We start from the raw sequence: 25,895 nt of genomic DNA on the forward strand, positions 1-25,895 counted from the left end.
CTATTTCGTGGATTAAACGTAGGTATCACCAATGCCCAGCCTCTATGGATAAGTAGTGTGCCTACTAGGATTACAGGTATGTGTTATCACTGCCTGCCCTCTATGGCTGTCTTGTGGGGCCAGCTTTGTACTCTGACCTTCAAAAAAGCTCTATTTATTATAAAATAATAAAATGTGATGTTAATGATATTTTTATTATTTAGGTCCTATAGTACAGTTTGAGTTCTAGGATGCTGATACCTCAAGCAGTTCTCCCATTATTCATAAATTTTTAGCTGTGCATTTTGTGTGTGTGTGTGTGTTTCTAAATGCAGATGAAAATAGAGATGTGAGAAACTGACGAACTATTTAGTTTTTTGATGACAGTCTTGACTAAAGTAAAGACAGACAAATCTTGAAATCATTTTGAAACAACCTAGAGATGTCTCACTATTTCCCAGCTTCTCAGAGGAAACTAGTAAAACATAATGTCTATGTATTTTTGAAGAGAGATATTTTCAAGAAGAAAATGATCTCATTGTTCCTAGTTCATTTTTTTCTAGAGCTATTTTCTCTCATCAACAGACCATTGTACAGCGAATATAATTTTGGAGCAAGCAAAGCTCCCTGCCTATCCATGTTAAATACACCTGTGTTACCTGCCTATTCTTATCTGAAAGAAGAATGGCAATGAAGCTCAACGAGTGATCAATATTTATTGTCAGCTGTGGAAATTTCTCCATAGAGCATCTAAAAGATCTAAAAGAAGTAAAAGTACAAGCTTTCTGTCTAGTTGAAATACTTAAAAATATCAATATTCACAACACACAATGCATTCGACAAAAGTGAGCAGTGGATGTCACAAAAGGTGTAAGCATTGAATCTGAGCAGCTCTGGCTGATAACTCTCCCATTCTTACAGGTAAGGCTTGGCCTTTCATACATGGAGAAGGTTCAAATCCTGTATTTTCTGAACTATGAAATAAGGGAGAAGTGTCTACTATAAAATTTTTTTGTCATAAAATCAAATTATTCTAAGAACCTAAAGAAATACAATATACATTATTTTATTTTTGACAAAATTATAATAGGATAAAACAAAAAGTATCACTTCAAATTTGTACAAAGTAAACCACTAGAAAGAAAAGAATTCTAAGAGAAGTCACAAGAATCAGAGACTCACTCAATTACACATTCACAAGTCCCATAACAATACAACAATAAAAGCGATAATATGTATGCTTAGAACCTAGGACAGATTGGCCCTGTGCTTGCTGCTTTCATCTCTGTGATTTCATATAAACTTTGTTCAGTTGATTTACAGGGTCTTATTTTACTTGTGTCTTCCATATTCTCTTGCTCTTACATTCATTTAACCTCTTCCACGGGGATCCCAGATCTCCCATGAGAGAGATTTGATGGAGACATTCTATTAAGAACTGTGTGTTCCAAGATCTCCCTCTCCATGTGTTGTCTGGCTGCAGGTCTCTTGGTTCCATCTACTGTGAAAATAAGCCTCTCTAATGATGGCTGATGAAGGCAGTGATCTATGAATAAAGCAGAATATCATTAGTAGTCATTTTAATTTTACTTTTTTAGGCCAGTATTATTTAGTTTCATACTAACTCTCTGCATTATTTAGTTTCTGATTTTTAGGAACCCAAGCAGTATAGGGTAAGGGTTCCATCTCACAGATTGAGCTTTAAGTTGGTTTAAACATTGATTGGTTACTCTCATAAGTTTTGTTCTTTTTTATTTTCAAGACAGGGTTTCTCTATAGTTTGTGGTGCCTGTTCTGGAACTAGCTCTTGTAGACCAGGCTAGTCTCGAACTCACGAAGATCCGCCTGCCTCTGCCTCCCGAGTGCTGGGATTAAAGATGTGCGCTACCATGGCCTGGATCATAAGTTTTGTTCTACCATTACCCTAGCATATTTTGCAGGCAGGAGAAATTGTAGATCAAAGGTTTTGTAGCTGGGTTGGTATTTATATTTCTTTTTTGGTAACCTGTGGAGTATCTTATAAAAGATAATAGACTAAAGGAGTTAATGGTTGTATATAGGTACCAGCTCACCCCCTCCATGTTCAATTAACTATGTGTATGTTGTATTCAACAATTGGGTCTTGCTGCCAGGTTGTGGAAATGAACATTTCTTTAAGGAAACAGCATGAATATTTTGGGATTTCCATGGGACCCCTTTTTGCCAGCAACTCAATTGAATGTAACTGGAAGTTTTATTTGGTGGCAAGATATGGCCTGTTGGGACTCTGTATCCCTCATTATTTGGAGACTGAAGTAGAATTGCCTTAATATATTTTAAGAATGTTCCTGTGAGTTCCTGATAGAACATCCCCAGGCCAGCTGGCCTAGGTCTGAAAAAGCATGGGATAAACCCGGACTAGCTGAACATAGCGGACAATGAGGAATACTGAGATCTCAAGAACAATCGCAGTGGGTTTTCTGATCCTACTGCACGTACTGGCTTTGTGGGAGCCTAGGCAGTTTGGATGCTCACCTTACGAGACCTGGATAGAGGTGGGCAGTCCTTGGGCTTCCCACAGGTCAGGGAACCCTGATTGCTCTTGGAGCAGATGAGGGAGGGGGACTTGATCGGGGGAGGGGGAGGGAAATCGGAAGCGGTTGCGGGGAGGAGGCAGAAATCCTTAATAAATAAATAAATTTAAAAAAAAAAGAATGTTCCTGTGCAATAGTTTTCTGACTTAAAGTTTTATTGCTGTGAAGAGACACCATGACCATGGCAACTCTGATAAGAAAAACATGTAATTGGGACTGGCTCACAATTTCAGAGGTTTAGTCCATTACCATCATGTGTGAAGCATGGTGGCATTCAGGCAGACACAGAGATGGAAGGGAGCTGAGAGTTCTATGTCAGAATCTACAGGCAAAAGAAAGAGAATCCAGCATATTAGGCATGGCTTGAGCTTCTGAGACATCAAAGTCAACCTCCAGTGACACATTTCTTCCAACAGTGACATTACCTATGAACCTATGTGCTCATTTTCATTCAAACTAGAAAATTCTACTCCCTAGTTTTCATAGGTTAATAGTTATATCATATCACAAAATGCAATTAGTCCAACTTTAAAAGTCTTTATAGTCTATCAGAGTACCAATGTTATTTAAAGTTCCAAAACTCAAAGTCTCCTCTAAAACTCATACAATCTCTTAACAATAATCCCCTGTAAAATAAAAGTGAAACAGCTGAACACATGCTTCCAACATAAACTGACACCAGATGTGCTTTACCTTTCCAAAATGGAGGAAAAGGAGCACAGTGATGAAATACTGGACCAAAACAAGAGCACAAATCAGTTGGGCAAACTCCAAGCTCTGCATCTCCATGTTTGCTGTCAATGTGCTCTTCACATCTCCAATTTGTTGAATACAACATATTTCTTTCTCTTGGATTGGCAGGTTTTCTATGGTTATGACATCTCCAACATCTTGGGGACTATAAGACAATCCAGGCTTCAACTATATAGTTTCACACAATGGCCACTCTTGGCATGTATTCAGGGATACATTGACACAGTGGTTTCCTTGGTCAGGGCAGAGATTCCATAACTCCTTTCTTATATTCTTGTCACCAAAGCCAGAACTATATGACTGAACCTGCCAACTTCTGTTCCTTGTGGCAGCTGGAACATGGCCCTCTTGCCAAACATTTTTATAAGTTTTCATTTTTAAATGGCTTTTTTTACTACCTAAGATTGACTGTCCTAGAATTTTCTATGGAGACCAGGTTAGCCTTAAACTCTGAAATTCATCGGTCTCTTCTTTATCAGTTCTGGGATTAAAGGTGTGTGCTACCATGCCTGCTCTAAACTTTTCTTTAATTCCTTTTCACAAGTTGGAGGCTTAACTGAGTGAGGTCTGGCCCTGATTTCATCACTCCCTTTAATCTATCCAACATCAGAATTTTCTTCAATTTACTTGCTTTTCTTCAATCTGTTTATTTCCTTGAGTACAAGATTCCTCAGCTCCATATTCTCTCCTGTTCTCTACCTGATCTTTCCATCTCCTACCTACCGTCCACCTATAAAATCTGTTTCATTTTCCTCTCACAAGGAGATCCATGTTTCTCACCTAGTTCCTTCCACTTTACCTTTACTCCTGGGTAAAACTCATCTCCTATGCCAATGAGTTTAAGATTATTCTCTATTTTCTCTTTAATAAGGTCCATTTATCTAGTTTTATGCTCAGGTCTTTGATCCATTTTTGTTCAGTACTATACAGGGTAATAAATATGATATTTCAGTTCTTCTATTTATTTTCAGCTATTCAGTTTGATCTGCACTATTTGTTGAAGATACTGTCCTTTTTGCCAGTGTGTATCTCTGGCTTCTTTATCAAAAATCATGTGTCGGTATGTGTGTGGATTTATTTCTATGACTTCAGTTCAATTCCATTGTTCTACATGTCTATTTTTTGTGCACAAAGCATGATTTTTTTATTACTATAGATTTGTAGTACAACATGAAACTGGGAACAATAAAAACTGAACAATTCTTTCATTTTTCAGGATTGTTTTAGCTCTTCTGATTTTTAATTATGTTTCTATGTGAAGCTGACCTGTGAAGAATTTAGTAGGAATTTTGACAGGGATTGCATGGAATCTGTCGATTGTTTCCATAGGCTTGCCACTTTTACTATCTTAATTTTATTGATCCATGAGAATGGAATATCTTTTCATCTTCTGATATCTTTTACAGTGACTTGAAATTTTCAATCGTATATGTCTTTTACTTGAATGATTAGAGTTAAGTCAAGCTAGTTCAAATTATTTGAGACTTTTATGAAAGGTGGTGTTTCCCTGACTTCTTTTTTAGTCCATTTGCTATTAGTGTCTTGGAAGGCTAGTGATTTTGTGAGTTTATTTCATATCCACTTCGTTATAAGCATCTATCAGCTGTAGGACTTAAAAGTGGATTTCTAGAGTGACTTACGTATACACTCATATTATCTACAAATAATGATACTTTGACTTCTTTCTTTTCCATTTTCAGTCTCTTGAATTTCTTCAGTTGTCTTATTGATCTAGGTAAGAATTCAAGGATTATATTGAATAGGTATGGCAAGAATAGACAACCACATCTTGTTCTTGATTTTAGTGGATTTGATTTGAGCTTCTCTTTTAAGCTGTTGTTAGCTATAGGCTTGCTCTATATTGCCTTTATTATATTTATGTTTCTTTTATCTCTAACATCTCAAGGACTTTTATCATGAAAGACTCTTGGATTTTGTCAAAGGCTTTTCCTGAGTTTAATGAGATGATGTGTAATTTTTGTCTTTCAATTTCTTGATATGGTAGATTACATTTATTGATGTAAGCACATCGAACCATACATGAAGTTCTGAGATGAAGTCTATTTGGTCATGATGAATGATTTTTGTATGTGTGTATTTTCTTGGATTCAGTTTGAAAGTATTTTTTGAGTGTTTTTCTATTTATGTTCTTTATGAAAGTTGGTCTGCAATTTCATTCCTGTTAGGGTTTTGTATTTTTTGGGTTACCTGGGTAGTTGTGGCTTCATAAAATTAACTGTTCAATGTTCCTCACTTTTCTATTTTGTGTAATAATTTGAGGAGTATTGGCTTCACTCGTTGAATGCCTGGCAGAATTGCCTATTAATACCTCCTGTCCCTGCTCTTTTTTTTAATTAGTAGGTTTTAATGACTACTTCTAGTTCACTAGGGGATATAGATATGTCTGTGTAAACTGCTTATCTGATCTCTATTAAACTTTTGTAAGTTGTATTTTTAAGATAATTATCCATTTCTTTTAGATTTTCTAATTTTGTGGAGCCCATCTTTTTAAACTATTTCCTTGTGATTCTTTGGATTTAGTTGGTGTCAGATGTTATGTTCTTTGTTTTATTTTTAGCTTTTTAATTTGTATATTTTCTCTCTGCCTTTTAATTATTTTTGATAAGTGTTTTTATCTCATTAATTTTTGTAAGAAGTGATTCTCTGTTTCATTGGTTCTTTGTAATTTTTGTTCTTTCTATCTCATTGATTTCATCAATTTAGTTATAGTTAATGAAAGAAATAGAGGAAATGGGAATTGTTTTTTACTTTCCTAGAGATAGAGGGAGATTACACAAATATATATGCATGATCAGTTTTTCTTTAATTTTTTGGCTTATTTCTAAAGATTTTATTTATTTTGTTAAAATTAATTAATTTATTTTTATTCATGTGTATCTGTGCATGCACTTTTGTATAAAGCTACCCTCAGAGGCAAGAAAAGGCATCAGATCTCCTAAAGCTGGAATTAGAGACAAATATAAGTTGCCTGCTATAGGTTCTGGGAACCAACTACCTGTCCTCTGAAAGAGCAGCCAGTGCTCTAAACTGTTAAGCCATTTTATCATTTCTTCAGCAACCTCCTCTGCCCCAAGTGCCACCCCCAAGTCTCAATCTGTATGGGCCTGATCCTGTTTTTACCTCCTCAACACTGGGATTAAGACTAGTCCCCTCATTATTTATATGGGGTCTGGAGATTTGAATTTCGGTCTTCTTGCCTCTGCAGCACTGATCACTCTTTCTAGTCTCCTTTCTACTGTAATTTTAAGAGCTTTCTTTGGATAGTAATCTTCAAAATTCTTTTCAGATAGTATTATATGCAAATATCTCCCTCCATTTTTAAGAAAACATTCTCATGATTTACAAAGGCATTCTGTGCAGGAGAACATATTTATCGAGGACATTTGCATTGAATACTCGGGAATGTGTTTGTACCATATGGTGGCAGTTATGTGTCTAGTCAATATTCTACCAATAAGAGGTACTATGATGATGGCATTCTTATAGAAGAAAACATTCCCCTGGGGTAGCTTAGAGTTTCACAGGTTTAGTACATTTTCTTCATACTGGCATGCAGGCAGACATGGTACTAGAAAAGAATATGAGAACTCTACACCTTGATCTACAGGCAGTAGAAGCAACTGTATGCTACACTAGTCCTGGCTTGAGCATAGGAGACCTCAAAGCCCAGTCCCACTGTGACACACTTGATCCTAAAAGGTCACAACTACACCAACAAAGCAAAATCTGCTAATAGTGCCATTGCCTTTTGGGGCCATTTTCTTTCAAACCACCATAGCAAGGCTAGTTATACAATGTGTGGGTTGAAAATAAAAGGTGGACATTTATTTATTCTCTTTGTGATCTGTCTTGGACAGTATACGTGCTTTGTAATATCATTTCCCACAGGCAATACAACATTCTACTTTTATGGTATGTCTCTTTCCCAAGTCAGTATTTCCATAGCTCAGAGTAGAAAACTATGGTAGGCTCTGTTCCCAGCCATGATGAGTATCTGCTTTCACTGTAAGTAGAAAGTTTAGTAACCTCCCTTGAATGTGCCATGTTGATCCTTGTCTTCAACAAAGACAGCTACCACCAAGCTGCTCACACAACTAATTGATCTATAAAATCTAATCCTCTCTTTACTGCAGAAAAGCATATAACAAGTACAGAACTGTCATGGAAACATGATGGAATACCCAGGTTCTCAAGAGAAGAGAATTAGAAGTGTAGAATACATGTGAGGGAGGCAGCATGAGGCTCACACAGCCCATCACAAATCTAGACTGATGAAACATTACATAACACAAGTATATTCAAAGATAGAAATGCTAAGACTTTTTTTTTTTAACATAGCAATCCAGGGTTGGGGAAATGACTCAATTCATAAAGTGTTTGCTGTGCAAGCATGAGAACCTGAGTCTGGACCACAAGCTCACAGGTGAAAGCAGGGTATAATGGCATGCACTTGTTACCCTAGTGATGGAAGGGAGCAGATATGGGTAGATCCTGGGGACTCATTGAAGCTGCAAACTCCAGGATCAATGAGAGAAAGTGTCTCAAAAAATGAGGTGCAGGCGGGCGGTGGTGGCACAAGCCTTTAATCCCAGCACTTTGGAGGCAGAGGCAGGCAGATCTCTGTGAGTTTGAGGCCAGCGTGGTCTACAAGAGCTAGTTCCAGGACAGGCACCAAAGCTACAGAGAAACCCTGTCTCGAAAATCAAAAAAAAAAAAAAAAAAGGTGCCGATGATAAAAGAGGTCACGATGTTCTATTGGTACACATCCCTCTGTCCTACTTTCATAAACACACACACACCTGCACAGACATGGCACGCACGCACGCGCGCGCGCGTACACACACACACACACACACAGAGAGAGAGAGAGAGAGAGGCAGAGAGAGAGAGAGAGAGAGAGATTAAAAAGACAGAACAGCAGTGTGTGTTGATGCAACATTGCAATCACAGTTCTTGTGTGGCAAAATCTAAAGCTCTACTGGACTACCTACTGAGACCATGTGTTACACAGGAAATCTGTTTATCAGTGGAAATTACAGTACATTGATCTCCTAGCAAGACTGCTTCTTGGGACTGAAGTGAGCCCTGCTTTGTGTTGCACTTGTGGCAAGAAATTGGTCTGGGTGACAGGGCCACAGTGGGGTCAGGTCTTGAGAATCCTTTTAGCTTTAAATGAACTGGCATTTAATGAAAACTTTAGTCTTTTAAAAATATATCTCGTGTGTTTTGTTAACTCTATTTTTTTTTTTTTTTTTTGCTAAATGATCATGTTGTTTTGACACTTGGAAGACATTAACACTTTCAAGTGGTTTCGATGAGAAGGGTCTGCTGACTTCCTTTACTTCATCATATCCTAGTATTATGATAAAGGCATGTATTTTACTTTCATACATTTATCGGTGATCCCATTATTATACTGTAATTATTCCTTCAAGACAGAAACCAAGTTCCATGACCCAATAAGGAACTACTTTACGTCATCTAGAACAATAAATCTGCAGCATGTGACTGTTAACTGCAAACTGAAGTTCCTCAAGGGGCTCACCATAGCATCTGTAGTCCCATTTTAAAATTTTAGTTAGGAAATTCTCTCTGTTTCTCCCCTTCTCTCTTTCTCTCTTACACACACACACACACACACACACACACACACACACACACACTTTAACCTCAGTTCTTTTTTAAATGAAGCTTGCTTCTAGTAGTACCTCTATCTTCACAAATGGCTAAATGGATTATACAATTGTGTAAATTGAATTGACTTCATTTTTTTCTGATTTTATAGAAAAAATATAGGTTTTTAAAGTAATGTTTTAGAACTTAAAAATCTTAAGACAGATTTAATCATTTGAAACTTGATCATGAAGCCTAAAAATTTTAATTAGTACCAATGCAAGTGTAGCCATTTTATTGAACACTATACTATGTATGTCTGAAAGCATTTTCAACTTACCCCATTAGATACTTTTCAACTCATTTGCAGTGTTGAAATTATTATTGTTTTCATTTTGCAGAAAAGGAAACTGAAACACAGCAGAACTAAAAAAACTTGCTTTAAAAATTAATTAGATGCAATTTTATCAATACTTGAGTTCCTTTTATCTATCTTGTTATGTCATTGGTACCAAATGTCCAGTATTTGAAAAAAATTATTCTGGATTCTACTGCTCTTTACTTCTTTATTTGTTAGCTTGTCTGTTTAAAGTTTTAAACCTTTGTAATTTTTTTTGAGGTGACTAAAAGGGATACAGATGCAGGGTTTCAATACAGGAAGTCTGTTTTCACTCACAGCCTCTGGAGTTCAGTTTTATGTCATGGGTCAGGGAGTAGTGATGAATTTGGTATGAGAGTTGTTGATTTATGGCTCTAAAGAAATCTTACTCTAAAACTTTTTGCCTCTTTGGGATTTCAAACATACCAGTCTCTGTGGATAAATCTCCACACCAGTGTTATTTGGACACAGTTGGGCTAACAACTGCAATCTATTGTATCTTTCAACATTCATTGAGTGAGCATGAATCCTAAAGATGTGGGTTGGACCCCTCTTAATCTGGTAAGCTAGATTCAATGTTTCTGACCAATCTTGTGGGCCTCATCAGTGCTGAGTCCAAAGTACCAGGTTAGTTAGTGGCCATCTGGTCTTCGATGTGGCTTCAAGGGTTGAAACCATCCAGCTAATTGTTCTCAGCCCTTCATTGCCACCTACAGCAGTTATCACACCACATCAGTTTCACATAAAAAGCAGAGTTGCCGGGCGGTGGTGGCGCATGCCTTGAATCCCAGCACTCGGGAGAAGAAGGCAGGCCGATCTCTGTGAGTTCGAGACCAGCCTGGTCTACAAGAGCTAGTTCCAGGACAGGCTCCAAAACCACAGAGAAACCCTGTCTCGAAACAAACAAACAAACAAAAAAGCAGAGTTATTTTGTTGTTGTTCTGGCTATTTCAAAAAGCTCAGGAATATTTGGATAAGTCTGCCCTGTGTTTATGCAATACCTCCCTCTCTTCCAACGGTCTATGGTTTACTTTAATACAACTTAAAAAAAAATGACTTCCACAGATGATTACAAAGCTCATTGTGTAACAGGATACATTGCTCTATATACTCAGCTATCAAAATATGACATAGTTTTGTATCATACATAAAGTTAAAGGAACATCTGAAAGACTTATTCTATCTGAAAAAAAGATAATCTATCTGTATGCTATAGAAATAATGACATTAGACATTTGGCTACAATGTTCTTCATAAACCTTTATGAAGCCTCATTGGCTGATGAACTAGAAGCATTGATTCTAAAGATAACCTTTGACACAAATCTCAAAGATAATATTAATTTAGGCTGCAGTGTGGGCAGCTGTAATATTTATGTCACAAAGTTAATTTAGGATATGTTTATTGTATTCTGTTTTTGTTTAAGTGATTCTGTGCTTAGTTCTACAAATTTTATATACTTTTTTCCTGAAATGTTTCAATTTATAGGCCTGAGATGATAATGTTTCCTAAGCAATTAGCAAGTATTTTATAATTTCAAATAGTTCATGACTTTCCAATTCAAGATAGTTCCTTTCGGCATTTTGTTTATTTTGAGCCATAAATATCTAAGAAAAACAGTTGTGGAGAAGGACTCTAACCTGCTCTCCTCTGTATAAAAACTGACCTCAAAATCCCCATGAGAAAATTTCTCCATATACCCAGAAAGAGAAGAACACCTTTCCACCAAAGGTTGAAAATCAAGCCAGAAATGAACCTGCAGAAGAAAACTGAAATAAGTCCCATTTTCACTATTTTCCTCCCACAAATGTCCCGGTCACTGTCTATGTTTCCAACACATGTGTTTTTATTGAAAATAATTTTTATAGAATATATTTTGATTTCTGTCTCCTCTCTCCCAATTCTAAATCCTCTCCATCTTTTCACCCACCCAAATCTACTCCCCCTTTCTCTTCCTCCCTCTCTCCCTCTCTCTTTCTCTCTCATTCTTTTTTCTTTATTTCTCCTTAGAAGATAAAAAAACAAAGAAAAGAAGAATTGAAAACCAACAAATACAAAACACTCACACCAAAAACCATGAAAACCCCAAATTGAAAACCACAATATCCAAGCCCCCCCACAAAGCAGTTAAACAAAAAACTATATAAATACAAAAAGCAATATAAGACAAAACATCTATAAAATGGCTTTGAGTTTGTTAGGTGTAGGGCCTGTATTTAGTATATACATACAGTGAGACCCCCATTGGAGAAAACTAGTTTTTTCTTTGCAAGCAATTGCTGATTTGAAAAAGCTTCTGAGTAACGGGTGGGAACCTGTGTCTATTCCTCCCTCTCAGCACCTGGAACCCATCTTGCTTGAATATGTACTATTCCTGTGTATGCTGCCAGAGGCTCTGAAAGTTCATGTGGTGTCAGTTCTTTTGTGTCTGGAAGACAAGGTTTCTTTGTTGTCATCCATCCCTTCTGGCTCTAAGAATCTTTCTGCCTCCTTTTCTGTATAAGCTCTCTGTGAACCAGAGATGGGAAGTATTTGATGGAGACATTCCAATTATGACTGTGTGTATCCCAAAGTCTTTCATTTTCTTCACATTGTCTAGTTGTGGACCTCTGTGCTAGCTCCCATCTACTTCAAGAAGAAGCTTTTCTGATGACATATGAAGGAGAAACCGACTTACAGTTATAGCAGAATGTCATTAGAAATCATTTTGCTGTTATGTATCTTTAGTAGAAAAATAGTATTTGATTTTCCCCAGGCCCATATCTACAGTTTGTTGTGTGTAGAACACATCTTATTATCTTGCTATTTCTTTACAGATTTTATTTCTTTGTCCAAATTATACGTATGCTTTTCTGCTCTGTTACTTTTTCATATTTTCATAGTAAGTATGTATTTTATGAGTAAGTGAGTATGTATGTGAAATCATCACATTAAGCATTAACTACTAGCAGTTTATCTCATGTTGTTTTAAAGGTGAAGGAAGCATCACAAGATGGCATGCTCATTTTCTGTTGTGAAAAGAGAATATCTAAGCCTGGTTAGTTTACAAAGGAAAGAAAAGTATGGAGCTTGCACTTTGGCAGCTACATCTGGCTAAAAGCTTATGTCAATTTATAGCAGAAAAACATAGATGGCCAAACAGGTAAATACTGGGAAATAAAAAAGAGCCACGGATAATTTATAACAGCTAGTTGAACTCATAATTCTATGATTATATTAATCTCTTTTAGATATGAAACCCTCACCTAATGACTCAACACCTCTCAATATGAGGATATTGAGTTGTATTTATAGGACATCCCTAAGCCATGTCTTTGTTTTTTCACTGTCATGAAATAAGCAAAAAGAATTTTAAGTAATTTAATAACCAAAAACTTGAAATTCTTCAACTGTCATAATATTTAGGCAAACTATAATTTGTTGTTTGACATAGGTGGATAATTAATATTTTCCCACTTATTTGTTGCTAGTGTCTCAGTAAGTGTGGGTCTTTCTTCAATTGCCCATGTTTTCATATACAAACACTGAAATCCTATAAATCCTGCTGAAATGGTTCCTACTGCTTCACAGTCATTCCCCCAGGACTCAACTTACTCTGTGACAGCTTATTTAAAAAACCTTCCTTGAATAAAATTCTCAATTCCCACCTGTTCCCAGACAAGTTTATACCTTCTTCTAATTACTTCCTCAGGATCCTGTGTTTAGCCAAATTATCCCACTGGACATATTTTCTGAATTTCTTATATTTCTCCCCAAATAGATTATTAGCTCCTTGGGGGACAGAAACTGGAGTTTCTGTAGCATAGTGTCCAGCATTTAAAAGAGATGTTAAATATTTGATAGGCTTGGAAATGAAGATGAGAATAGGTTGTGGGTCTTAATATTACCCTTGGCCACACTTTATGTGGTCCCTATACTACTTATATTTTCTTTCTAGCCTTATCTTCTCTATTTCCTCATGTAGAGTGGTATACATGGGCAGAAACAAATATTGCTTTCATTTCTCTATATCTGGGCTGTATCCTTGTAAACTCCAAAACATATTTGGTTGGTACATTTTTCTTTTCTTTATTTGTTTTTGGTTGCCTCTACCTTTTCCATGGTATAATTGCCCAAAACATTGTCAAGAAAAGATTATGGAGCACATTGCAAAACATTAATAGTTTTCCAGAAATTTAGTAACAAACCTATAAAGAAGCTATTGTTTAAAAATAGTCAGGAAAGACTGTGTAGCTCTGTCCATTCTGATTTTATTAGGTATTTGAGAGTTTTCTATATGTTTTGGACATAGTTACCCATTTCAAATATTCACAAATAAACCATGCTTCCCTACGCCCATGTTTTCCCCACCAAGTCCAATCTTAACTGTTGTAATATTCTCGGATGTGTGGTCGTCCACTTGAACATCATTATCTTACGGGGGCTACACTGTTAAAGAAATCTGCCTCTCCTTCTCCAAACAACTAACAATGTCCAATTGCCCCATTACTAGGAGCAGGAATTCTGACCCTACTTTCTGCTCCAAGCTGGAATTTGGTCTGTCTTGGACTTGCACAGGTTTTATCGGTGCTGCCCTAACCATTGTGAGTTCATAGGTGTGCCTGTGCTGCTACATCCAGAAGACAGTGTTTCCCTGGGTTCATTAACTGCCTCAGACTCTTGCATTCTTTGTAGTCACTCTTCCACGGTGATTGCTGAGCCTTAGGAGGAGGGGGTATGCAGCAGGCTTTCTTGGACCACCAGCCCCCTCAAACATGACATGGAGACTTATTATCAAGTAAGAAAGCTTATCCTTAGCTTAGGCTTGGTTCTAGCTAGTTTTTATTAAAAAACACACACACATTAATCCATATCTATTAATATATGTGCTTTCCTGAGGCTTGTTGACCTCATCTACTTTCTGTCCATTTTGCTTTTCTGCTTCTGTTTCTACTTCATTGGCCCCCAACTGGCCCATGTCTGGCTGGGTCCCCTTTTCTCTCTGTCCACTAGCTGGGCCTTTTCCTCCTCTGCCTAAGTATTGGCCAGTCAGCTTTTTATTTGACCTATGAGATATCTTAGGCAAATAAGATAAAGCAACAACACATTTACATAGTTAAACAAATGTAGCACAAACAAGTGCAATACATTTTTATATAGTCAAACAAACATTTTATTCCATGACAGGGGTATGGTATATATGCTGCATTTAGTACAGAACTTTTCAAACTCTTTTCTCTTCACTTTGGCTAGTTCTGAGTCTCTGTGTTAAACACCATATACTATAAATAGAACTTCTTAGATAAGGTTTGATAGATGCACCTCTCTCTCTCTCTCTCTCTCTCTCTCTCTCTCTCTCTCTCTCTCTATCCACCTATCTATCTATCTATCTATTGATAATTCATTGGTTCAATACTATGTACATACATGAAAATGATGGTAGTGGGTTCTCCCATAGGACATGTGACTCATCAAGCCATAGTTTTCTTCACAGGATAATGGTGCAACGTTAGCATTTCATCTTGCTCCATAAGACTTTATTCCAGTCAGAAAGCGGTTGGTTGGTGGCTCCCCAGACATTTGTGCCACTACTGTACCAGTGAGCATATATTGCTAAAATAAGTCAATATTGTAGCTTGCAGGGGCCATATCTTAGCATAATTTGGTTATTATCTTTTTGTAGTGTGTGTAGCATCTTCTAGTAGCATGAAAGCTAACCAGAAAGCATAAAACATCTAATTTGGTATAAGCTTGATTTTTTCATGATTTATGACAAAGTAATGTAGTTACTTTTTGTTGTGGGATTCCCCACTGTATGTTTGTGACTATGCTTTATTAACATTGATTAATAAAGAAGCTGCTTTGGCCTATGGCAGGGCAGAATAGAGTAAGGCAGGAAAAGTAAACTGAATACAGGGAGAAAGAAGACAGAGTCAGGGAGATGCCATGTAGCTGCTGAAGTAGAAATACTCTGGAACCTTTCCAGTGGTAGGCCACAGCTTCATGGTGATACATAGATTAATAGAAATGTGTTAATTTAAGATGCAAGAGCTTTCTCGAAAAACACATGAACCATTGGCCAAACAGTGCTGTAATTAATATAATTTCTGTATGATTATTTGGACCTGGATAGCAGGGAAATAAGTGCATTCTCAGTTTCCATTTTGTATTATAATGCCTTACTAGACACCATAGACTAAAAATAATAAACCTCATACAAAGAATAGGTTTCTTACTTTGGTGTTGTTGCCAGTGAGGTCCCCCACACACTGAAACATCACAGGTATTGTATTGCTTTTACCATTGATTACCCTCTGTCCTTTTATAAGCATTACAAGATATCATATATATGAAGGTATGTAAAAAATATACAGATAATATGTAAACCAGTTCATTTAAGTTACCCATCTCATCCATATTTGCCTGCAATTATTTGAACATAAATCTATAGGTGAAGTTACTCATTGTCTGAAGTGCTTATTTTGAACCAAAGAAATTGTGTTCTTTGTGAATGTCACGAATGAGGATTGCTGGCCACTGCCATGGTCTATGTACACATAGTTTACACAGATACACTAATGAGTAAATAATGCATTGCTGTCGTTTATCTTTTAGGTTCTCCTTCTCAATTTTTCTTTAATATCTCATTGAAAAACTACTTCAATTGATCCTTAAAATCACTACGGAATACATTTGTTACAAACAACACGGGTGTCAAAGTTAGGATGCTATGAGGAATCTGTAATGCATGGTAATTATTATGAATATGTTGAATGGTTTTCTTGAATTGTAGCATACCTTAATAAAAATCTTACAAATATTTTCTTAAGTAAACCAGTCAATTACAGTTCATTTAATGTTATAGAGTATAGTCAACTTTATGTATTAATTTTTGTTTAATTATTTTCAGGGTTATTTTCCTAATATAGATACCATACCTAGGAGTCCTATTCTAGGCACTCAGGTAGCCTTTGGAAATTGGAGTGTGATAATCTATTTGTTGCTCAGCATGTTTATGGTACACAGTACTTTAAATTGAATATATTTGCAATTCCCCTTTGTATTTTTATGAAACTATTTTTTTTATTTTCCCATTCTTCCTTGACTGACAGGTTCATTTCTCTTGTACGTGTTTCTGTTGCTAAAAACTGTTATTCAATAGCCAGAGAAATTAGAAATTAGTTTTTTTTCTTTTTGGGGGAATGTGTTTGCTTCTACCTTTATTTTGCTTTAAGTTACAGGAAAGCACATTTTCTAAATGGCTAATTTGCAGACTAAAAGTGAATTTCAAAATTACAGTTAGTAGAGGTGATCACCTGCTAATCATAGACACTTATGTCAGTGTAAGGTCATTTGTACATTCCTCTTGTTGGCTGAAGTCTTTTCATAGCATTCAAATGGAGGACAATGTTTTTCTTACTCAGCTTTGCTACCTATTTGAGAACTATTTAAATTGTATAAAAGTGAAAAAAATTGAAATTAAAATTGGTTGGCAGTTTTATAAGTAAATAAGTACTGCTTTCTAACCGGTGCCCCCCTTCTTTGCAGACACCTATCCATTAGCTGTCCTGGATCGGGGCAGCTGATTTGGTCTAGAACATTCTGGTCCGGAGTGTTCTTTAGGAGCTCTTGTCATGCTACTTCTTTATCTTTGTATAACAAACATGCCCTCTTCTAACAGCTCTATAGACTGTTTTAGGCTTCTTATCTTTTCTGGTTAGAAATAGGTTTTAATGACAAGGTGTGAATTTGATTGGTTATTTCAAGTTCTAGCTTTGTCTACTTTTCCTCACCATCCTTCTTAGAGCAACAAAGATTTTTCTCAGATCTGAGAAAGAAAGAAATGACAGTTTTGTATGCTTGCAGGTCATGACAGAGGCTTTCAGATTTAGGTTTCTTAAATTTGAACAGTAGTTACTGATGATGGTGAGGACAGAAATAGTTAGACTATCCCAAATTTTGCATCTTATATATAAACACTCAGCCATGTTTATTGTTTCTGCTTCATCATGCCAGTCATTGTACCTAGAAAACAGTTAGATATGCCCAACACACTTTTATTGTTGTTGTCTGTGCACTCAGACACTTCTTAATAGTTCTTCCACAAAGGTTAGCCAGCTTTCCTTCCTTCTCACCTTGACCATCACTCTCATAGACAACCATTCCTTGTAGGGCAGTCTACCTTTAAACACTCTCTGCATGCCAGTCTGAACCTGGACTGTCTGAATACTCAGTACTGAGATGGTTTGTGTTGCACATGCCTGGTTGCCTTTTTTCTAGTAATTAACCTTATCCCCTTCAGTTCCCACCCCATTTTCTTCCTCTTTGAAAACCTTTGTTTAGCAGCTCTAATAAATTATTTTAATTTTTTTTCTTGGGTTGATATTTATACATTAAGTTGCCATTGCTACAATTTCATTATAGGTGTTTGTTTTCATATCCTATCTTACCTGCAAAACATTAGATTACAAAATCTGTAAGGATTGAGATATCACATTTCACTATCCTTTAAAATCTTTAAGGCCTTTAGAGGTATAACAATTCTGCTTCTCTTCTCCTTCAATTCACTAAAGAAAAAGATGCAAATATTTTCCCTCTAGGGAAGTTGTGGAAAGAATTTTTTCAGTGGCTAATGATTTATACTTTGGGATTAATGGTCCATATGAATCTATTAACTAATATCAGGAGGAAGAGAGCGTTCCAGTGCAAATCTGAAAGGGATAAACCAGAAAAAGGAAAAATGCTCAGTCTAGGGGACAAGTATGAGATAAAGAAGTGGACCAAGTAATAGGTTCTGTATTGGGGAGATGAATGACAGGTAGGAAGCAGAATGACCCAAATGGGAAGACTCAGGCAGAGCTGTGAGGCTGACCTAGTCAAAGGCCACCAGCAGAGGCCATAGTCTTTGAATCAGGAAATGCTGTAACATACAAACATACTTCCTACATGTTTCTAGCAGAGCTAATCTCCTTGCCTCTGCCAAGGAAGAGAATATTTATCCTTGGTAACATTGGACACCCATGAACTGTCATTCCATTTCTGTTGGCCTTCTAGAACACAGATACCATCCATGTGAATCAAGACTTAGTCATGGCACCAGTATACCATCTCTGAGATTTTTCCTTCAACCCAGATTTCAGATTTTATCTGTATATCTACTCAAATGTCAAAGACATTTTGAAATTAGAATATCCAATTTAGCCTCTGCTCTTCCTATTTACATGGCATCAGTATCCACATACTTTAATCCCCATACATGCAGAAGTCATTCCGGAATACTTGTGTGACATACCCAAAAAGATCAACAGAGAACATTAAAAAGCTAAAAGCATAGCAAAAGAAATTACCAACAAGATTGCAGTATGTCTTAAGTAATGACAATAAGACTACAGCCTGTTTCAGGACTTGGCAGATATTGGAGCATAAAAAAGGAATGGTAGGGAAGACAATGAGTGGTGTGTGGTTGTAACAGAACATATATATGGCTTCTAGTTAGTGACTATGGCCAGCTCACATCATAGTGTGGGGATTCTGGTGGAAGCAGTCTCTCATAGATACTTTCTCTGGCTCCTCAGAATCCCTTTACTGTTTATCAAAGACACAGAACAAAAGAAAAAATAACCCTGCTGCTATAATCTTAGAGAGTGTCCTAGTACATAGAGCAGTTTAGAAAAGGATGAAGAGTAATCTAGGTACCAGAAAAAGGAAAGTGATTATAGTCAGGTATATTTCAAACTCCTATGTTGTTATTGATGGTTTAATGGGAGTTTGTCTCTATCTTCTCTGTAGTTCTTAGCCTTTCTTAAACAAAAATCATAGAAATTTTCTAAGAATATGAAGTACTTTTCAAAGTACAGCTTATAGGGGAAATTATTCAGAAACTTCCAAATTGGAATAAGTACAGGCTGAGTGTGTGTGTATGTTAAAATGACACAAGCTAGGGCCATCAGAGAGGAAGAAGCCTCAGTTAAGGAAATGTTCCATTAGATGCAGCTGTAAAGAATTTTATCAGTTATTGGTCAATGGTGGTCCAGTCTACTTTGGTGGTACCATCCCTGGGCTGATATTCCTGGGTTCTATAAAAGGTGGGCTAACAACCAGTAGATGCAAGCTAGTAAGCAACTCCCCTCCTATGCCCCTGAAACAGTCAAAATCCTGCTCTGTGTGAGTTCCTGCCCTGACATCCTTCAACAGTGAATGGCAATGTGGAAGTGTAAATCAAATAAACCCTTTCCTGAGAAACTGGCTTTTTGTCATGGTGTTTCATCACAACAATAGAAACCCTAAGACAGAAGAGTAGCTGATGATTTCCCCACTTTCTTTATCCAGAGGTGATGTGGGAAGTCCTTCTGTATATGTGTTGCTTTTATTGGTTGATGAATAAAGAAGCTACCTGGACCTATCACAGGGCAGAATATAGAAGGGTGGGAATTCCAAGTAGGGATAGAGGGAGAAAGTAGACAGAGTGTGATAGAAGCCATGTAGCTGCCAAAAAAGACAGATGACTCTTCTGGAGTCTGCTGAAACTTTGCCGGTAGGCCATGACCTCGTTGTGGTGATGCACAGATTAATGGATATGGGTTAGTTTAGAATATAAGAGCTAGCTAGAAAATATGCTTAAGCCATTGGACAAGCAGTACTGCAAATAATATAGTTTCTGTATGATTATTTGAGGTCTGAGTGACAGGGAATGAATGAACAGCCTTGAAGTACATAAAGGCAAACACTGACAGTGGTTGCCCTCATCTCTTCTACACCCAGAAGCCAACATTCTTTCAGGCTTGTTTAATTCTTTGTGAACATGAAGCATTCCTTGAAGATCCACTCTGCAGTGCATGTTCACTCATACACTGACACATAATCAAATGTTTTACTTTGGTTCATTATCATTTCATCAAAATACTTTGAAGGGAAAGTGATTGACAGTACCATGTTAATTCAGTTGAGGACAAACAATCTTCAAAGTACAGTTCCCTCACCTCATGCTGGCTCAACAGTTTGCAATATTGAATTCATAAATTGAGTTACTTCTGCCTCTGACTGACTTTCCTTGAAAGTAGATATTATTCTCTTTTTTTACATAATCAATTATGGATTAAAGTAGGTAACATGAGTTGTTTGCTACAGATCAGTTTCTGTATAAAACCTGAAAGGGGGAATCATAAAGAAGAGAGTGAAGATTTTCTGCTAAATAAAGTTTCTGCTAATAAAATCTAAAAACACTTTTTCTTTAGCTCTTAGAAAACTGCATTTTTTCTCACTCTAAGTTGCTTTAGAAATTCTAACCCAAGAGGTCATTCAGCTTAATTTTTGAAACATGATTTCATTTATTTACATGTGTATTTGTGTGTATGTAACTTTATGTGTGTGCTTGAGCAACATTCCATGGCATGTGTTTAGTGAAAGGATGACTTTGGAGAATTGTTTTCATCCTACTACCATGGGATCTAGGGATTAAACTCAACCATCATGTTTATGTTGAAATTTCCTTTCCATTCTGAGCCATCTCTCTGGACAGCTCCTTGTCGCTATAACTATACACCTAGGTTAATCACCACATTAGAGGAAAAGTTCTTTTGACTTTAATTTTCAGAGCACTCCATCCATAGCAGTTCGGTCCTATTTCTAGGGCACATGGCCTGGAGACATTGTGGCAGGGAGCAGGAAGCCACCTCATAGCAGTTGAGTACAAAGAAAGTGAGCTTTTTTTTTTTTAATCTGAAGATGCTCCTCACCCTAAATTCATTAAGCTCCCAAAATAGATGAATTGTTACAACTGATAACAGCCTTCATGATCAATCACATTCCAAAACAGATTTAAATTATACATATTTACAAATCCAGTCCTACAGAAAGTACTAGAAAGAAAATCCCAACCCAAGAAAGCTAACTGCATGCCCACAAAAAAATAAAACCCCACAGGCAACTGATAACCCTCCACCAGCATAATGCAAAGAAGGAAAACACACAAACACACTACCGAAAAATAATCAGAATTAACAACTGGTTGTTAACATCACTTAATATCAATGGACTCAATTCACAGATAAAAAGACCCAGGCTAAGAGAATATATACATAAACAGGATCCAGTCTTCTGCTATATACAAGAAACACACCTCAACCGCAAAGACAGAGACTACCTCAGAATAATGGGTTGGGAAAAAGTTTTCCAATCAAATGAACCTAAGCAACAAGCAGGAGTAGCTATCCTAATAGCTAACAAAATAGATTTCAATCTAAAATCAATTAGAAGAGATGGAGAGGGACACTTAATACTCATAACAGGAACAATTCATCAAGATGAAGTCTCAACCCTGAATATCTATGCCTCTAATATAAAAGCACCCACATATGTAAAGGAAATGTTACTAAAACTTAAATCACACATCAAACCTCACACACTAATAGTAGGGGACTTCAAAACTCCACTCCCTCCAATGGACAGGTCAATCAGACAGCAACTTAATATAGAAACAAGAGAGCTAACAGATGTCATGAATCAAATGGGCTTAACATCTATAGAACATTCCACCCAAACATGAAAAAATATACCTTCTTCTCAGTACCTCATGGAACCTTCTCTAAAACTGATCACATACTTGGCAACAAAACAAACCTCTACAAATACAAAAAATGGGAGTAACCCTCTGTGTCTTATTGGATCACCTTGGATTAAAGTTAGAATTTAAGAACAATTCTAGTCTTAGAAAGCCTACAAATGCATGGAAATTAAACAGTGAACTACTGAACCACCCCTGGATCAAGGAAGAAATAAAGAAAGAAATTAAAGACTTTTTTGAATTCAACGAAAATCAAAGCACAATGTATCCAACCTTTGGAACACTATGAAATCAGTGCTAAGAAAAAAGTTTATAGTACTAAGTGCCCACATAAAGAAAATGGAGAATTTTATTTATTCATATTAGTGACTTAACAGCACACCTGGAAGCTTTAGAACAACAAAAAAAAGCAGACTCACCTAGGAGGAGTAGAATACAGGAAATAATTAAATTGAGGGCTGAAATCAACAAAATAGAAACAAAGAGAACAATATAAAGAATCAATTAAACAAAGAGCTAGGTTTTTTTTGTTGTTGAGAAAATCAACAAGATAGACAAACCCATATCGAAACTTTTCAAAAGGCAGAGTGAGAACATCCAAATTAACAAAACCAGAAATAAAAAGTGTGACATAACAGCTGAGGATGTGCAGAGATTCACTCGGTCATACTACAAGAATCTGTACTGCACAAATTTGGAAGATTTAAAAAATGGACAATTTGTTTAGATAGATACCCATACACAAAAATTAACTCAAGACCAGGTGAACAATTTAAATAAACTTATAAACTGCAAGGAAATAGAAGCTGTCATAAAAAAACCTCCCAACCCAAAAAAGCCCAGACCTGGGTGGTTTTAGTGCAGAACTCTACCAAAACTTCCAAGAAGAGCTAATACCTACACTCCTCAAAGTTTCCACATCATATAAATAGAAGGGATATTGTCAAACTCTTTTTATGAGGCTATAGCTACACTGATACAAAAATCACACAAGACTCAACCAAGAAAGAGAATTACAGACCAATCTCACTCACCAATATGGATGCAAAAATACTCAATAAAATTCTGGCAAACTGAATCCAAAAACACATCAAAAGAAATCATCCACCATGATGAAGTCAGCTTCATCCCAGAGATACAGGGCTGGTTCAGCATATGAAAATTTATCAATGTAATGCAGCATATAAATAAACTGAAAGAAAAAACCATATGATCATTTCATTAGATGCTGAAAAAGCATTTGACAAATCCAACATCTCTTCATAATAAAAGTCTTGGAGAGATCAGGGTTTCAAAATACTTTTCTAAATATAATAAAAAAAATATACAGCAAGCCAACAGCCAAGATCAAATTAAATGGAGAGAAGTTCAAAGCAATTCCACTAAAATCAGGGACAAGACAAGGCTGTCCTCTCTCTCCATATCTCTTCAACATAGTTCTTGAAGTTTTAGCGATAATACTACGACAAAAAAGGAGATCAAGAGGATTCAAATTGGAAAGGAAGAAGTCAAACTTTAGTTATTTGAAGATGATATGATATTGTATATAAGTGACCACAGAAACTCTACCAGAAAACTCCCACAGCTAATAAATACCTTTAGTGAAGTGGCAGGGTACAAGATCAACTCAAAAAAAAAAAAACAGTAGCCTTCCTATACGCAAATGATAAGGAAGCTGATAGTGATAAAGAAGCTGATAGGGAAATCAGAGAAACATCACTTTTCACAGCAGTCACAAATAACATAAAATATTTTGGGGTACTACTAACCAAAGAAGTGAAAGACCTATTTGACAAGAACTTTAGTCTTTGATGAAAGAAATTGAAGAAGATACCAGAAAATTGAAACATCTCACATGCTCTTGGAAAAGTAGGATAAACATAGTAAAAATGGCAATTCTACCAAAAGCAATCTATAAACTCAGTGCAATCCCCATAGAAATCCCAACACAATTCTTCATAGTCCTTGAAAAAACAATAATCAACTTCATTTGGAAAAACAAAAAACTCAGAATAGCCAAAACAATCCTGTACAATAAAGGAACTTCCTGAGGCATTATCATCCCTGACATTAAGCTCTGTTGCAGAACTACAGTAATGAAAACAGCTTGGTATTGGCATAAAAACAGAGAGAATGACCAATGGAATAGAATCGAAAACCTGGATATTAATCCACACAACTATGAACACCTGAATTTTGTCTAAAAAGCTAAAAATTATACAATGAAAAAAGAAAATATCTTCAGCAAATGGTGCTGGCATAACTGGATGGCAACATGTGAAAGAATGAAAATAGATCTGCATCTATTGCCGTGTACCAAACTGAAGTCCAAATGGATTTAAGGCTTCAATATAAACCCAACCACACTGAACCTGATAGAAGACAAAGTGGAAGTAGTCTTCAATGCATGGGCACAGGAGTCCACTTTCTAAATATAACACCAGTAGCACAGAAACTGAGAGCAACAATAAATAGATAGGACCTCCTGAAACTGAGAAGCTTCTGTAAAGCAATGGACACAGTCATAAGATAAAAAGGCAGCCTAATTAATGGGAAAGATCTTCACCAACCCTGCATCAAACAAGGGACTGATCTCCAAAATATATAACTCAAGAAACTAGACATTAAAATTATAAATAACCCAATTGAAAATGGGGTACTGAACTAAACAGAGAATTCTCAACAGAAAAATTTCAAATAGCCAAAAGATACTTAAGGAAATGTTTGACATTCTTAGCTATCAGGAGAATGTAAATCAGAACTACTTTGAGATATCATCTTACACCTGTGAGAATGGCTAAGATCAAAAACACTAATAATAGCTTATGCTGGAGAGGATGTGGAGTAAGGGGAACACTCATCCAATGCTGGTTGGCATGCAAACTTGTACAACCACTTCGAAAATCAGTATGGCAGTTTCTTAGAAAATTGTGAATTTACTTAACTCAGGATCCAGCAATACCACTCTTGGGCATATACTCAAATGATGCTCAATCATACTACAAAATCATTTGTTCAACTATGTTTATAGCAGCATTATTTGTAATAGCCAGAACCTGGAAACAACCTAAATGCCCATCAACTGAAGAATGAATAAAGAAAATGTGAAACATTTACACATTAGAGTATTACTCAGAGGTTAATAACAATAATATCTTGAATTTTGCATGCAAATGGATGGAATTAGAAAACACTATCCTGAGTGAGGTAACTCAGACCCAAAAAGATGAATATGGTATGTATTCACTCATAAATGGATACTAACTATAAACAAAGGACATTGAGCCTGTAGTTCATGATCCAAGAGAAGCTAAGTAATAAGGTTAACCCAAAGAAATTATATGGACCCACCTTGAAATTGAAAACAAACCGTATTGACTGGCAGGTTTGGGAGCATGATGATGGTGGGAAAGGGGTGGGTAGGAACAAAAGAGGAGGGAAGAGGAGAAGGGTAAAGGAGAACTTGAGGGAATGGGGTGATTAAGATGAAGGGGTGAGATGAGAGCAAGGAGAGAGATATCTTGATTGAGGGAGCCATTATAGGATTAGCAGAAACCTGGCTCTGGAGAAATTCCCAGGAATCCAATAGGATGACCCCATCTATAACCCTGGGTAATAGAGTAGAGGAGGCCTAATCTTAACTTGCCCTCTAGTCAGACTGATGTTTATCTTAAGTATCACCATAGAAAATTCATCCAGCAACTGATGGAGGCAGAGACAGAGACCCACATCCGAACACTGGGCAGAGCTCCCAAAATCCTGTTGAAGAGTGGAGAAAATGAGAATATGAGCAAGGAGGTCAAGACCATGATGGGTTCACCTGCTGAAACAGTTTGCCTGAGCTAATGAGAGCTCACCAATTCCAGCCAAACTGGGAAGGAACAAGCATAGGACTAAACTAGTCCCTCTGAATGTGGTTGTCAGATGTATGGCTGGAGCAGACTCAGTGGCCACTGGCAGTGGCACCAGGATTTATCCTTACTGCATATACTGTCTTTTTTGGGATCCGATTCTCTTTGGATGTATACCTTGCTCA

Source organism: Microtus pennsylvanicus, chromosome 5 (genome assembly GCF_037038515.1).
Source record: "Microtus pennsylvanicus isolate mMicPen1 chromosome 5, mMicPen1.hap1, whole genome shotgun sequence".
Taxonomy (NCBI): Eukaryota; Metazoa; Chordata; class Mammalia; order Rodentia; family Cricetidae; genus Microtus; species Microtus pennsylvanicus.